The 15,076-nt window shown below is 43.0% G+C and overlaps 1 protein-coding gene across 6 annotated transcripts in view; it reads left to right on the top strand.

Moving 5' to 3' along the window:
• PRKAG2 (protein kinase AMP-activated non-catalytic subunit gamma 2) overlaps positions 1 to 15,076 on the top strand; it is a 324,143-nt gene that overhangs the window by 230,925 nt on the left and 78,142 nt on the right. The window contains exon 1 of one of the 6 annotated variants that reach the window (XM_025379088.1): positions 14,277 to 14,809. The exons of the other annotated variants lie outside the window; for them this stretch is intronic. The gene's annotated coding sequence lies outside the window, so the exon portion shown is untranslated. Of the gene's footprint in view, positions 1 to 14,276; positions 14,810 to 15,076 lie in introns of those variants that run through there. 6 annotated transcript variants of the gene reach the window in all.

Genomic DNA, 15,076 nt, shown 5'->3' with positions numbered 1-15,076 from the left:
TCACCTTCAGGCTCTTCCTCTGCTACAGCCGCCACCCAAATGCCCACCTTTCCTTGCTCCCTTCAAAATCTGCCTCTGCACATTTCTATAGGAAGCCTTCCTCTCAAGATTTCCTCAGCATTGGTGCCCACTATGCAGTTGCTATAATTTTTTATTATTTATATTACTTTGTAATTTTTTACAGTGTGATATCTGCAGAAATCTGGTTTCCCCAGTTATAACTGTCACCTAATTAGAATATAATCTTCTGAGGGCAGAGCCTGTATCTCCTTGCATACCCAAATGTTACCTAGGATGTTTCTGGCTGCAAAGCAGCAGAGAACTCCAACTCAAACTGGCTTAAAGGATAAGGACATCTATTGCATCATCTATACAGGTACAGAAGCAGGCTAGGCCCCAGGCAAGGTGAGACACAGCCCTGCTCAATGCTGTTACCTAGGACGCACATTCTTCTCTCTGTCTGCAATGGCTTCATCGGAAGACTGTTTCTCAATAGCAGTCGGGGCTGCATGCTTGCTTGTGGCAAGAACAGGGAATGGAGGGGGCTGTGCACACATGCATGTGGGACCTGGCTGTCTCCAACCCTGAGTCCTCCCTGGTAGCCCAGGGTAGCTCAAGAGAGCTTGTCACTATCATGAAAGCGTATGTGCTGCAACAGCATTTGGGTTATTCTAGGAAGGAAGGTAGAGGAAGAGTAATGGATGCCAAGTAGGCAGCCATGAGTACCCACTCCAACTGGCTCCAGTGTGCACACGTCAAATGGTAGATACCACTACTGAGGTTACACAAGCGAGCCGACAGCGGCAAATATCCATCTATCCATGTGTAATATGACATAGGTAATCTGTGATATTATATATATGTGTAACATATAGTACATATTTTATATGTATGAGCTGAGGAATAACTGAAATGATACATTTAGATAAGAATCAGAGTTATGTATAATACACTAAACACATAGCTAAAATTATACAGTATCGGGGAACTACAAAATAATTTAAGAGGCACTAGATGATGTGATTACTTATGCAGAAAAATCCTAAGAAATCTACAAAACAACCACTAGAACTTACAAGTGAATTTAGCAAGGTCACAGGATACAAGGTTAATGTATAAATCAACTGTATCTTTATATGCTAACAGCAAACAATTAGGAAATGAAATTTTATAAGCAATTTCATTTATGGGAGCGTCAAAAAATAAATAGGAATAAATTTCACAAAAGATATCTAAGACCTCTATGGTGAAAACTACAAAAGATTGCTGAGAGAAATCAAAGGGCTAAACAAATGGAAAGATATTCCATGGTCATGGATTGGAACACTTAATACTGTTGTCATTTCTTGCCAAATTGATCCGTAGATCAAATGCAGCCCCAGCCAAGATTTCAGTAGATTTTGTTTTAAATTCTGTAATGTATATAGAAACATAAGGAACTTAACGGACTCACAGCCATTTCTTAAATGAAGAACAAAGTTGGAGAATGTCCACTACCTGATTTTAAGGCCTATTATAGAGCTACAGTAATTAAAACAGTGTGGTCATGATGAAAGTATAGATATAAATCAATGAACAAAACAGAGAATCCAGAAATAGATCCCCACATATGGTCAATTGATTTTAAATAAAGGTACCAAGGGAATCCAATGAGGCAGTAAAATCTTTTCAACAAGCAATGTGGAACAATTGGATTTCAGTGTGGAAAATATGAACCTCAATCCTTGCCACATATCATAACTTAAAAATTAAATCAAAATGGATCCTAGGCCTAATGTAAAAGGAAAATGTAAAACTTCTAGAAGGAAACATTTGAGACAATCCTCACAACCTTGAAAGGAGAGGAGGCGAAGATTTCTTAGATAGGACACAAAAAGCATGAGTCATAAAATGATAAATGGGATCTTTTCAAAATTAAAAACTTTTGCTCTTTGAAAGACATGATTAGGAATATGAAAAGGCAAGCCACAGAAGGGGAGAAAATATTCACTATTCACAGTACATGTATCTGACAAAGGACTTACATCCTAAATGCATTTTTTAAAACCCATTGTATTATCCAGTTGTGTAACAGATTACCACAAACTTACTGGCTGAAATAATGCATTGATTATCTCATAGTTTCTGTGGGTCAGAAGTTCAGGCACAGCTTAGTTGAGTCCTCCGCTTCAGGCTCTTTTGTGAAGCTTGCAATCAAGATGTTGGCCAGGACCAGGGTCTCATCTGAAGGCTCAGCTGGTGAAGGATCCATTTCCAAGCTCATGTAGTTAATGGCAGGGTTCAGTTCCTTGCAAGCTGTTGGACTGAGAGTCTTAGTTCATCGACATGGGCCTCTCCTGCATGGCAGCTTGCTTCACCAAAGCCAGCAAGAGAGTGATCTGCTAGAAAGACAAGCCACAGTCTTATGTATATAGACAGAAGCTTAATAATGGAAGTGGTGTCCCATCACCTGTGCTGAATTCTGTTGGCTAGAAGTAAGTCACTAGGTCCTGCTCACACTCAAGAAGAGGGATACACAAGTACATGAATACCAGGAGGTGGGGATCATTCATTGGGGGCCATCTCAGAGTCTGCTTGCCATATTCATACAACTCAATAAGAACAAAAGCTCTAATAAATACACAAAAGATGTGTACAGTCACTTCACAAAAGAAAACACATGAATTACCAATAAACACAAAAATATATCATTGTCCTCAAGGAAATGTAAATTAAACCCATAGCAAGAAACCGATACACCCACTGGAATGAATAAAATGACAAAAAATGTTAAAAGACCATACCAAGCGTTGATGAGGACATGGAGCAACTGGAACTCTTGACCACTGTGGGCAGAAATGTAAAATGGTACAGCCAGTCTGCAAAAGGGGCGGTTTGTCATGTTAAACACACACCTACCAAATGACTCAGCCATTCTACTCCTTGGTATTTGCCCAAGAGAAATGAAAGCATGTTCCTACAAAGATTTGACCACAAATGATCATAGCTTTATTCCCAATGGTCAAAAAGTGAAACTATCCCACATGTCCATCAACAGGTGAATGAATAGACAAAATGGGGTCTATCCATAGAATGGGATGCTACTTAGCAATAGAAATGAACAAACTGCTGGTATACTGAGTGACATGAATCTCAAAATCATTATGCTAAGTGAAATAATCCCGGAACGAAAGCACATATACTGTATGATTCCATATACACAAAATTCTAGGAAATATTTATAGTGACATAGTGATAAAAAGTAGATCAGTGGTTGCCTGGAAGAAGGGATGAAGCACAAAGGAGCATAAGCAAACTTTTGGAGTGATAAAAAATGTTTTTTTCTCTACATTTTATTTTTAAAATTTTCTCTTTAATATTTACTTTTTAAATTTTATTTTTCCATAAGTTATTGGGATACAGGTGGTATTTGATTACATGAGTAAGTTCTTTAGTGGAGATGTGTGAGATCCTGGTGCATCCATCACCTGAGCAGTATACTCTGCACCATATTTGTAATCTTTTATCCCTCGCCCCTCTTCCACTCTTCCCTCCAAGTCTCCACAGTCTATTGTATCATTCTTATGCCTTTGCGTCTTCATAGCTTAGCTTCCCACATATCAGTGAGAACATACAATGTTTGGTTTTCCATTCTTGAGTTACTTCACTTAGAATAATAATCTCCAGTCTCATCCAGATCATTGCAAATGCTGTTAATTTATTGCTTTTTATGACTGAATAGTATTCCATCGTATACGTATACTGGTGATTTCATCCTAGCTCATCAAATTGTACACTTGGAATAGAAATCATTTATTATAGGTAAATTGCACCACAATAAAAAGGGACACTACAAGTCATTCTTTAAAGGATTTACATTATGAGGTACGAAGATCCTGCTTCTCCATTTCCTTGGCTCTGTGTCCACAGTTCACTCTGATCCACCATAAATAGCTACGTAACACTGGATAGTAAATGAAGACCACAGAAGTCTCCAGAATGTAGAAGATGTGGTGGAGGCATTAGGGGGTCCCTTTAATTTCAGCTGGAATATTGTACTTCCTTTTGATCACGTTATGTAGAGCAGAACCAAAGTGGAAGTATTCTGTCTCAGTCATGTTTGTAATTTTTCAATGTTTGTAATTTTTAAATCCCAATATGGGATTTAAAGGGGCTGAAAAACAGTTAACAGTGATCTGTTCTGGAAAGGGTTAATGAATAATAGATCAGTTGCAGGGGAGGGAGCAGAGAATAGAGAGAGTGCCTTGTGACACTATATAATTCTGTGTGTTACATTCTAATATAGATACAACATATTTCAAAGTTTGTGACTTGGCTGTATTAAGAATTGAAAGGTTAGGTGAACTTGGTGAGCAATACTTATTTTTTTATTTGCGAAGTATTATAAGACAATACTAAGAGTTATCAACCTATAAGAAAATATAAGTATTCACCTCCCAATAAGTCATGTTAAACACAAAGCTAATAATAAAATATTTTGATTGGCAAAAAAAAAAAAATGGATTTATTTGCGAAAGGCAAGAGATGTATACATTTCAGACTGTAACTAATGAATTTGAAGGGTAGCAAGCCAATGATGCTGATTCTCCATGTTTGTCGAGCTCCTTCTTTATATCTTCTATGCCAGTTTCTAGGCATGCCAGGACATGTTCGTTCAACAGTTATTTTATTAACCAACTACCCTGGTTCCTGGCATATAGCCCATATTAAGTAAGTATTTGCTGAATGAATGACGTCTTCAAAAGCTTACCATTGTCTCCTATTTTGGAAATTCGAAGATAATTTAACATAGAGAATCCAGACAAAGGACTTTTTAGGTTAATCAATTTTCTTCACCTTTTGTTTAATAACACTTCCTTTGAAACATGTTTCCAACTGACTTGAGCTGTACAAAGTGGTTGCCACTCTCTCTGAAAAGATACTGTGGAATAAATTATCTTTAAAGAAAATCTTAAATAAATGTTAGGGAGGAACTAATTTTTATAGCATCTGAAACTGTTATTTAGAAAGATATCAAAATGAACAAAACCTTTTCTCCAAATATATTGATTAAAAACAATCAACAGAATTAATACACTTCTTTCTGGGGAGTGGGGTGGTCTCACTTTGTTGCCTAGGCCGGAGGGCAGTGGCGTGATCACAGCTCACTGCAGCCTTGAACTCCTGGACTCAAGCAGTCCTCCCACCTCAGTCTCCTATGTAGCTAGCTGGGACTACAGGTATGAGCCACTATGCCCAGCTACATTTTGTTTTGTTTTGTTTTTTGTTTGTTTTTTTGAGATGGAGTCTCAGTCTGTTGCCCAGACTGGAGTTCAGTGGCGATCTCGGCTCACTGCAAGCTCCGCCTCCTGGGTTGACGCCATTCTCCTGCCTCAGCCTCCTGAGTAGCTGGGACTATAGGTGCCTGCCACCACATCTGGCTAATTGTGTGTGGGTGTGTGTATTTTTAGTAGAGACGATGTTTCACCATGTTAGCCAGGATGGTCTCGATCTTCTGACCTCGTGATCCACCCGCCTTGGCCTCCTAAAGTGCTGGGATTACAGACGTGAGCCACTGCGCCCAAACCCCCCCGCCTTTTTTTTAAAGATGGGGCCTCCCTGTATTGCCCAGGCTGGTCTCAAACTCCTGGGCTCAAGTGATCCTCCCACCTCAACCTCCCAGTGTGCTAGGATTACAGACATGAGCTACTGCATCTGGCCAAGAATTAATGCTTATAGTGTTGAATATATATTTGAGATTTTTTTCGAATTTCTACACTACTTTTAAAAATCAATTGTCTTCCCTTAACAGAAACTAAAGTTGGCCAGGTGACGTCACTCATGCCTATAACCCCAGTGCTTTGGGAGCCTGAGGCAAGAGGATCGCTTGAGCCCTGGAGTTTGAGAGCAGCTTGGGCAACACTAGCCGGGTATAGTGGCACGTGCCTGCACTCCCAGTTACTTGGGAGGCTGAGATGGGAAAATCACTTGAGCCCAGGAGTTCAAGATTCCAGTGAGCTATGATTGCCCCACTGCACTCCAGCCTAGATGACAGAGCAAGACCCAGTCTCTTAAAAAAGAAAGAAAGGGCCGGGTCTGGTGGCTCACGCCTGTAATCCCAGCACTTTGGGAGGCTGAGGTGGGTGGATCACTTGAGGTCAACAGTTTGAGACCAGCCTGGCCAACGTGGTGAAACCTCGTTTCTACTAAAATACAAAAAATTAGCTGGGTGTGGTGGTGCGTGCCTGTAGTCCCAGCTACTTGGGAGGCTGAGGCAGGGGAATCGCTTGAATCAGGGAGGCGGAGATTACAGTGAGCCACGATTGCGCCACTGCACTCCAGCCTGACAGCAGAGGGAGACTCCATCTAAAAAAATAAAAGAGAGAGAAAAGAAAGAAGGAAACAAGAAAATTGAAATTGTAGGGTGGTGGCAAGAGCTGGCAAATCTCTCAGCCAGTATCCATGCCAGGATCTCATAGTGCCAGCGAACTTTGGTCCTCAGATAGAATCTATTACAATAAAAACTGTCCTGCCATCATTTCTTAGCACAGTCACTTTTTTTCCTTCAAAATGTTAATTCCAACACTACACGGAAAGTGACTATAATGATTTCCAAACAGGAATGAGGTCCAAGGGAAGCATGAGTAAATTGAGTGAAATAACTTCTAAACCCATTTATGCTACTAAACTCAACTGTTTCCCTACCAAGTTTTAATGGATGTCTGAATGAACAATTCATTTCACTCAAATATTTTTTGAGTGCCTACTATGTGTCACACACAGGCAATACAAAGATGATGAGTCATTCTTTCCCTTCAGAGAGCAATGTGGGACTTAAGAGGAAACAGAAAAGTAAATCCCAAGCCAGTGTGTTAAGTGCCATATGGAAGCATGTGGGTTCAGAGAAGTAATTAACCAGGCAAGTTGTGAGAAAAGGTCGTGAATCAGGGAAGGAAGGAAGCGGAGGGAGGGAGGAAAAGAAGAGTGAAAGAAAAGAATCAGGAAAGGCGTTCAGGGAAAGATTGAGCTGAATCTTTAAAAATAGTAAGAGTTAGCCAAGGAATGGAGGAAGTAACAGGGAGAGGCCAGAATACTCAGAAACCCTTACAGCAGTGAGTGTATGGTCTATTCCAGGACAATGCCTTAAGGTTCAGGTGTGGGGTACACAGAGGGACATGGCAAGAGAAGGTGAATAAATAATCAGGCCCTTCCCCCCAGCTCAGGAGTTTGCCAAGAAAATCCTAAAGATTGCTGAGAGCCGTTGAGTGGTTCTAAGTGAGAGAAAAATAAGTCTGTTTTGTTTTTGGTTTTTTTTTGAGACAGAGTCTCACTCTGTCACCCAGGCAAGAGTGCAGTGGCATGATCTCAGTTTACTGCAACCTCCACCTCCCCAGGTTCGAACAATTCTTGTGTCTCAGCCTCCCAAGTAGCTGGAATTATAGGTGCATGCCCCACACCCGGCTAATTTTTTTTTTTTTTTTTTTTGTAGAGACAGAGACGTGGTTTCACCATGTTGCCCAGGCTGGTCTTGAACTCCTGATCTCAGGTGATCCACCTGCCTTGGCCTCCCAAAGTGCTGGGATTATACGTGTGAGCCACCATGCCTGGCCAAGACTGCAGTTTTAAAAGGTCACTCTATCAGTCAGGGTTCTTCAGAGAGACAGAGCCAACAGGTGATAGATGATAGGTATGTAGGTAGCTAGATAGATAATAGATGATTGACAGATTGATTGATTGATTGATAGGTGAGGGGGGATTTACTGGGGGAATTGCCTCATGCAGTTATGGAGGCTGCAAAGTCCCATGGCAGGCCATCTCCAAGCTGGAGTCCCTGGGATGCAGGTAATGGTAGCGTGGCTCAGTCCAAGTCTGAAAGCCTCAGAACCAGAGAAGCCAGTGGTGTAATTCTCAGTCCAAGGCCAAAGGCCTGAGAACCAGGAGGCTGCTGCTGTTAAGTCCCAGTGTCAAGACAGGAGAGCCTGGGGTTCTGATGCCCAAGAGCAGGAAGAGGAAAGTGTCCCAGCTCCAGGAGAAAGAGCAAGGAAATCCTCTGTCACCTTTATTGTTCTCTCTAGGCCCCCAGCTAATTAGATGGTGCCTGCCCACACTGGGGGCAGATCTTCCCCACTCAGTCCACTGACCCACATGCCAGTCTCTGGAAACTCCTGCACAGACACACCCAGAAATAATGCTTTACCGGTTCTCTAGGGGTTCCTTAATCCAGTAAAGATGACTGGATTCAAAGTTAACTATCATAGGCACTCTGGCTACACAGAAGCAAATAGACTGGAAAGGGGGCAAGACTGGAGGAGCTAAAGCTGCCCCGCTGGCCAAGCCTGAGAAAATGGAAGCCTGAACCAGGGTAGGTGTAGCGGGGAGAGAGACAAGTGGATTGCCTTAAAAGAAACCAAGACGACAAGACGAGAGGACTGGGGCACAGTTTTAGATGAACTGCATCTGCGTTGGTGTAGAAAACTCCAATGGAGATGGAGCAGGAGGCAGTGTGGAGCTCAGGAGAGCGCTGGGCTGGGACTGAGACCTGGACGTGCCAGGCACAGTGGTGGGTTGGAGGTGCTTGGAGAATGCCCAGTGGGAATGGGAGCAGAGTGCACGTGCAGCTCCTGTCCAACATCCAGGGGGTTTCATGTCCTTCTTTTCCCTTTGGAGGACGCCCTTGCAGAGCAGAGTGGAGCTCAAGGAAGACAGCAGGATGCACAGAAACTGAGAGTTTTGTATGCTAAATTATTCAGGAGCTCCTTACCCAATATTTGAGGCTGATTTATTTCTTGCAGGAGCTATTTAAGACTTCTTTTTAAGAGGCAGAGCAAACTCATATCCGACCTCTGTGCATAAAGGAGTGCTTTTTTGGCAGTCGTTTTATGATTAAGTTTTCAGGCTGAAGTTTTCCCTTCTGATAGTCATTCAAAATACAGTGTTTTGCTGCACCTGGGCACAATTATGTGAGACACACCTTAATAATTTAGTTTTTTTTTTCTTTTCTTTTCTTTTTTTTTTTTTTTTGAGACAGAGTCTCACTCTGTCACCAGGCTGGAGTGCAGTGGCGCGATCTCAGCTCACTGCAAGCTCTGCCTCCCGGGTTCAAGTGATTCTCCTGCCTCAGGCTCCTGAGTAGCTGGGACTACAGGTGCGTGCAACCACGCCCCGCTAATTTTTGTATTTTTAGCAGAGACAGGGTTTCACCATGTTAGCCAGGATGGTCTCGATCTCCTGACCTTGTGATCTGCCCACCTCGGCCTCCCAAAGTGCTGGGATTACAGGCTTGAGCCACCTTGCCCGGCCAATAATTTAGCATTTTTTACCAACCAAGAAGTCACACTTGTGGTGGCTCCGTGTTTCTCAGACATTCTCTCAATAAAGTCCAACTTGGGTCCCTCTGTTCCCTCCCACCACACTAAAGTCCAGTAACCTCAGACTGGCTGATGTTATACAAATAGAAATGTTCCCTGTGGTGGAACTGCGCCAGGCTGTTAGCAGAACCCAGTGCCTCCCTGCCATGGTAGGCCCATTTTGTTCTCCCTGGAGAATCGGTCTGGATTATCAGGAGGGTTTGGGTGGTGGATTTGGTCTGTTTTTGCTACATCAAACATCCCTGATGCTGATGGCTCGAGACATGAGTTGGTGTCACAAGTGCAAGCCCCTTCTCTTTGCTTGCATGACATTGCCCACGCCCTTCCCCTCCCTTCGCCTCTTCTCCTGGCTTTCCCTGCCTGCCTGAAATAGCTAAAATTAAGTCTGGCATAAGTCTGTTAAGACTTTAAGAAAACATTGCCATAAAAGGGCAACTGACGACCACCAGCTTCAAGTTCTGTGTGCTGACAAATCCATCTGTCTTTTGACTCTGCACGTTAATGTACATACCTAAAAAGTAAAAGCCCTCAAATTCCTGAAATTGACTTAGTGTGTTATAAAAAAAAAAAACTCATTACTTTTTCTGTTCTTCTATGACTAGCCTCCTTTCTAAGGAAGAAAACATGAGATGTCTTACTAAGTGAAAAACCTGTGGAAATAAATTCAATCCCACTAGCACATTATATATAAACGTTTTTATTGTAGGCTACTCCTGTACACCCATTATCAAGTGGAATTGCATAAAACATTAATTGTTTCAATTTCTACTCTCTAGCAACCTCGTAGTGATGGTTTATAGGTCTTTTCAGTCTGTGAACCACTTTTGCAGTCCTCCTGACATACTGCCACTTGCTGCCCATTTCTGCCTCCCAAAAAACAACCCATCACGATTACAGGTGAAATTGATGGTGCTTATCATAAACACCGATAAGAATTTTTTTAAATTATACTAAAATTATTGCAAGAAACAAAAGCATAGACTTAAAAATAGAACAAGAGATACTTCCTGTGTGCCACCAAACTTTTTAAAAATTAAACTTTTTATTCTGAGATAACTGTATATTCACATATAGTTGTAAGAAATAATGCAGAGAGGTCCTGTGTACCCTTTACCTAGTTCCCCGCAGTGGTAACATCTTGCAGAACTAAACAGTACAGGAGAAACTGGAACCCTCATACATTACTGGTAAAAATGTAAAATGGTGCAGCCGCCTTGGAAAACAGTTCAGCAGGTCCTCAAAATATTAAACGTAGAGAGGCTGGGTGTGGTGGCTCACGCCTGTAATCCCAGCACTTTAGGAGGCTGAGGCGGGTGGATTACTCGAGGTCATGAGTTTGAGACCAGCCTGGCCAACATGGTGAAACCCCATATCTACTAAAAATACGAAAATTAGCTAAGCATGGTTGTGCGCACCTGTAGTTCCACCTACTCAGGAGGCTGAGTCAGGAGAATCACTTGAACCCAGGAGACAGAGGTTGCAGTGAGCTGAGATCGCGCCACTGCACTCCAGTCTGGGCGACAGAATGAGACTCCGTTTCAAAAATAAATTTAAAAAAATATATATGTTAAACATAGGGTTACCCTGTGGCCCAGCAATTCCACTCCTGTGTATGTGAAGTGAAACACGTGTCCACACAAACACTTGCACAGGAATGTCCATAGGAGCATTTTCACCATAGCCAAAAAGTGGAAACCACCTGAGTGCCCATCAGCTGACAAAAGGATAAACAACGTGTGTGTCCACACAACAGAGTATCTTTCAGCAGTAAACAGAAATGAAGTGCTGATCCGTGTTACAATGTGAACGGGCCCTGACATTAAGCAGAAGCTGGTCACAAAAGACCACCTATTGTATGATCCCATTGATGAGAAATGCCCAGCATTGGCAAATCCATAGAGACAGGAAATGGTTGCCTAGGGATGGGTGTCGGGGTTGAGCAGGTAATGGGAAGTGACTGCTAATGGGTACAAGCTGTCTCTTTGGGATGATGAAAATGTAAACTTAGATAGTTGCACAATTCTGAATATTCTGAAAATCATTGGACTGTACACTTTAAATGGTGAGTTATTTTATGGTATGTGAATTATATTTCAATAAAGACTTTTTGGCCAGGCACGGTGGCTCACACCTGTAATCCCAGCACTTTGGGAGGCTGAGGCGGGTGGATCACCTGAGGTCAGGAGATCAAGACCACCCTGGCTAACACAGTGAAACCCCGTCTCTACTGAAAAAAAAAATACAAAAAATCAGCCGGGCGTGGTGGTGGGCACCTGTAGTCCCAGCTACTCAGGAGGCTGAGACAGGAGAATGGCGTGAACCCGGGAGGCAGAGCTGGCAGTGAGCCAACATTGCACCACTGCACAAAGATCTCTTACATTATCCTCTTACAGCCATAGGCACCTCTGGCTCCCTACCCCAGCCCCTGATCCGCGGCATCCACTAATCTGTTCTCCATTTCGACCATTTTATTTCAAGACTATAATATAAATGGAATCATACAGTATGTGACCTTTTAGGATTGGCTTTTTCCCCTCAGCATAATTCCCTGGAGATCTATCCAAGTTGTTGTATGTGTCAATAGTTGCTTCCTTTTTCTTGCTGAGTGGTATTTTATGGTATAGATGGACCTACCACAGCCTGCTTCACCATTCATCCATTGAACGACATCTGTTATTTCCAGTTCGCACTGTTGCAAATAAAGCTGCTATGAACATTCATGTACAAGTTTTTGTGTAAATGTAAATTTTCATTTCCCTGGGATAAATGCCCAAGAGTACAACTGATGTGTTATATGGTAGTTGCATGGTTAGTTTTATAAAAAACTGCCAAATTGTTTTTAAGAGTGGTGGTTTTCGACTGGTCACAGTGGCTCACGCCTATAATCCCAGCACTTTGGGAGGCCAAGGCAGGCAGATCACCTGAGGTCAGGAGTTCGAGACCAGCCTGACCAATATGGTGAAACCTCATCTCTACTAAAAATACAAAAATTAGCTGACCTGTGCTGAGGCAGGAAAATTGCTTGAACCTGGGAGGCGGAGGTTGCAGTGAGCTGAGATCATTCCACTGTGCTCCAGCCTGGGCCACAGAGGTAGACCCTGTCTCAAAAAAAAAAAAAAGCAATGGTTCCATTTTGCATTCCCACCAGCAGTGTAGAAGTGATCCCGTCTCTCCACATTCTCACCAGCATTTGGTGGTGTTACTGTTAAGATTTTAGCCATTTTAACAGTTGTGTAGTGGTATCTCATTGTGGTTTTAATTTACATTTATATAATGATCAATGACTTTGAACATCTTTTCATACACTAATTTGCCATCTGTGTATCTTTTTTGGTGAAATAGCTCTGTATCATTTGCCTATGTTCTAATTGGATTATTTTCTCCTTTTTCTGTTTAATATTGATAGTATTTATGTATTCCAGACATTTTAATTTTATTTTTGCTATTTATTGGAGAGCAGGGCTAACCCATAGGCAGTGTGCTAGTAATTTATTGGCTATGTGGATTGCAAGTATTTTCTCCTACTGTGTAGCTTTTCTTTTCATCCTCTTAACAGGGTCTTTCACAGAGCAAAAAGTCTTAATTTTAATGAGGTCCATTTATCAATTTTTCCTTTTATGGACTGTGTTTTTGGTGTCAAGTCTAACTTCTGCCTAGCCCCAGTTCCCAAAGATTTTCTCCAAAAAGTTTCATAGTTTTAAGTTCACAGTCTAATGTGAACTCATTTTTGTGTAAAACGCAAGGCTTAGGTTGAGGTTTGTTTTTGTCTTTTTACCTTTTGATATCCAATTACTCCAGTTCTATTGCTTTTACACCTCCATCAAAAATTGGTTTGCCATGTTTGCATGGGTCTATTTCTGGGTTTTCTATTTATTTCTATTGATTATTAAATCTATTCTTCTGCCAATACCATTGTCTTGATTACTGTATCTATATAATTTGCTTTAATATTGAGCTATTTCAAGATTAAAGCATTCTACTGTAGTCCCAGCTATTCGGGAGGCTGAGGCCGGAGAATAGCATGAACCCAGGAGGCAGAGCTTGCAGTGAGCTGAGGTCGCACCACTGCACTCCAGCCTGGGTGACAGAGCGAGACTCCGTCTCAAAAAAATAATAAATAAATAAATAAAGAATTCTAGAGCTTGCGCCTTTCCATATATATTTTAGAATAAGCTTATTTATGTTAAAAGAAAAAAAAAAACGAATTTGGTAGCAATTGCATTAAACCAAAAGATTAATCTGGGGGAGAACTGTCATTTTTACTATGTTAGGGCTTCCAACTCAGGAATGTCTCTCCATTTATTAGCTCTTCTCTCATTACATTTTGTGATTTTCAGCATACAGTTACTATACATGGTTTCTTGAGTTTATGCCTAAGTATTAATTTTCTTTGAAGTGATTGTATTAATAAGTGATATTGTTTTAAATATTTTTCCATGTGTTCATTGTTGGTTTGTAGAAATGTGATTGATTTTTCTGTGTTGATCCTGTATGCTATGATCTTACCAAACTCACTAGTTCCAGGAGAGTTTTTTCTCTTTTTCTTTTGTAGATTCTTTGGGATTTTGTATGTAGATAACTTATGTTATCTGCATAGGTGTTTTCTTTCCTTTTCTTGCCTTATTGCAGGGCCTAGTACTTCTAGAACCATGTTGAATAGGATTAGTGAGAGCAGACACCTTGGCCTGGTTTCTGAACCTCGTAGGGAAAGCAGTCTTTCACTATGAAGTATGATGTCTGCTGTAGCTTTTTACCATGAAACATCTTAGCTTTGTTTTCTTTTTCTCTCCCCACCCCTTTTCTTATTTAAAGGGGTTTAAGATTTAGGGATTGGCGCAAGTAAGATGACAAAGCAAAACGAGAGGCATTTTCAGGACTTCCTCTTTCAGGCCCGGCTTGCAAGAGCGCTAGGGCCAAGCTCCGTTCAGCCCTAATCGGTGCTGTAGCTAATCGCATTCGCGGCTGCAGTGCACTCTGCAGGAATGGGCCGTGGGGCCAGGGACCTCGGTCCCCTCTGGGCCTGTCCTGCCCTTCCAGGCAGCTAGTGGCTGCTGGCCGCGCCGCCTGCCAACCTCAGTTGGCCATAGTAGAGACTCAGATACCCAGCTCCTGAGCGGCCAGGGCCAGATTCAGGGTGTGTACGCTTTTGGCAGCGGTTCCCCAACCGAGAAGACACTCGGCTCGAAGAGAGGACGCGAATTAAGAGTTCCATGTTCGGGGGAAAAAAAATGGATAGCGACAAAGTGCATCTACAATACGTGCAGCCAACGGAACGATTTTTGTTAAGGGGGCCAGGGATGGGCAGTTATATCTAAAATTTGGAAAGGGAAGAGGAAAGCGAGAAAGGCTTCCCTAGCTGGCGCCCCGGGGCGTTCTGCAGCCTCCAGCCCCTCTCCCCGCCCCCGCGCCGCAGAGCCCACACCTGCGCAGGTGGAGCCTGCGCGGCCGCCGGTGCTGGGAAGGTGAGCGGCACTGGGGGGCGTGGGAGCGGGGGGGCGGGCCGCGGGCCTCTCCCAATGGCCGCGCAGAGGGGAGGACGCGGGCCGCGTCCGGAAGGGGGCGCCCCGGGCCCAGGCGCGACCGCCCTCGGGCTCCCGGGTCCCTTCCCACGCTTCCTCCCGGGCGGGCCGTACCAAGGCGCGGGGGGGAGCGGCGTGTCCCACTCGCGGAGGGGCACGCGGGCCGCGGCCGCGCCACCTGCGGCGGCGGCGGCGGCGGCGGCGGCGGCC

This window comes from Theropithecus gelada, chromosome 3 (assembly GCF_003255815.1).
Source record: "Theropithecus gelada isolate Dixy chromosome 3, Tgel_1.0, whole genome shotgun sequence".
In the NCBI taxonomy this organism is placed as follows: Eukaryota; Metazoa; Chordata; class Mammalia; order Primates; family Cercopithecidae; genus Theropithecus; species Theropithecus gelada.
Note: the sequence above shows the minus strand (reverse complement) of the source record. Positions and strands in the feature narration are given on the sequence as shown.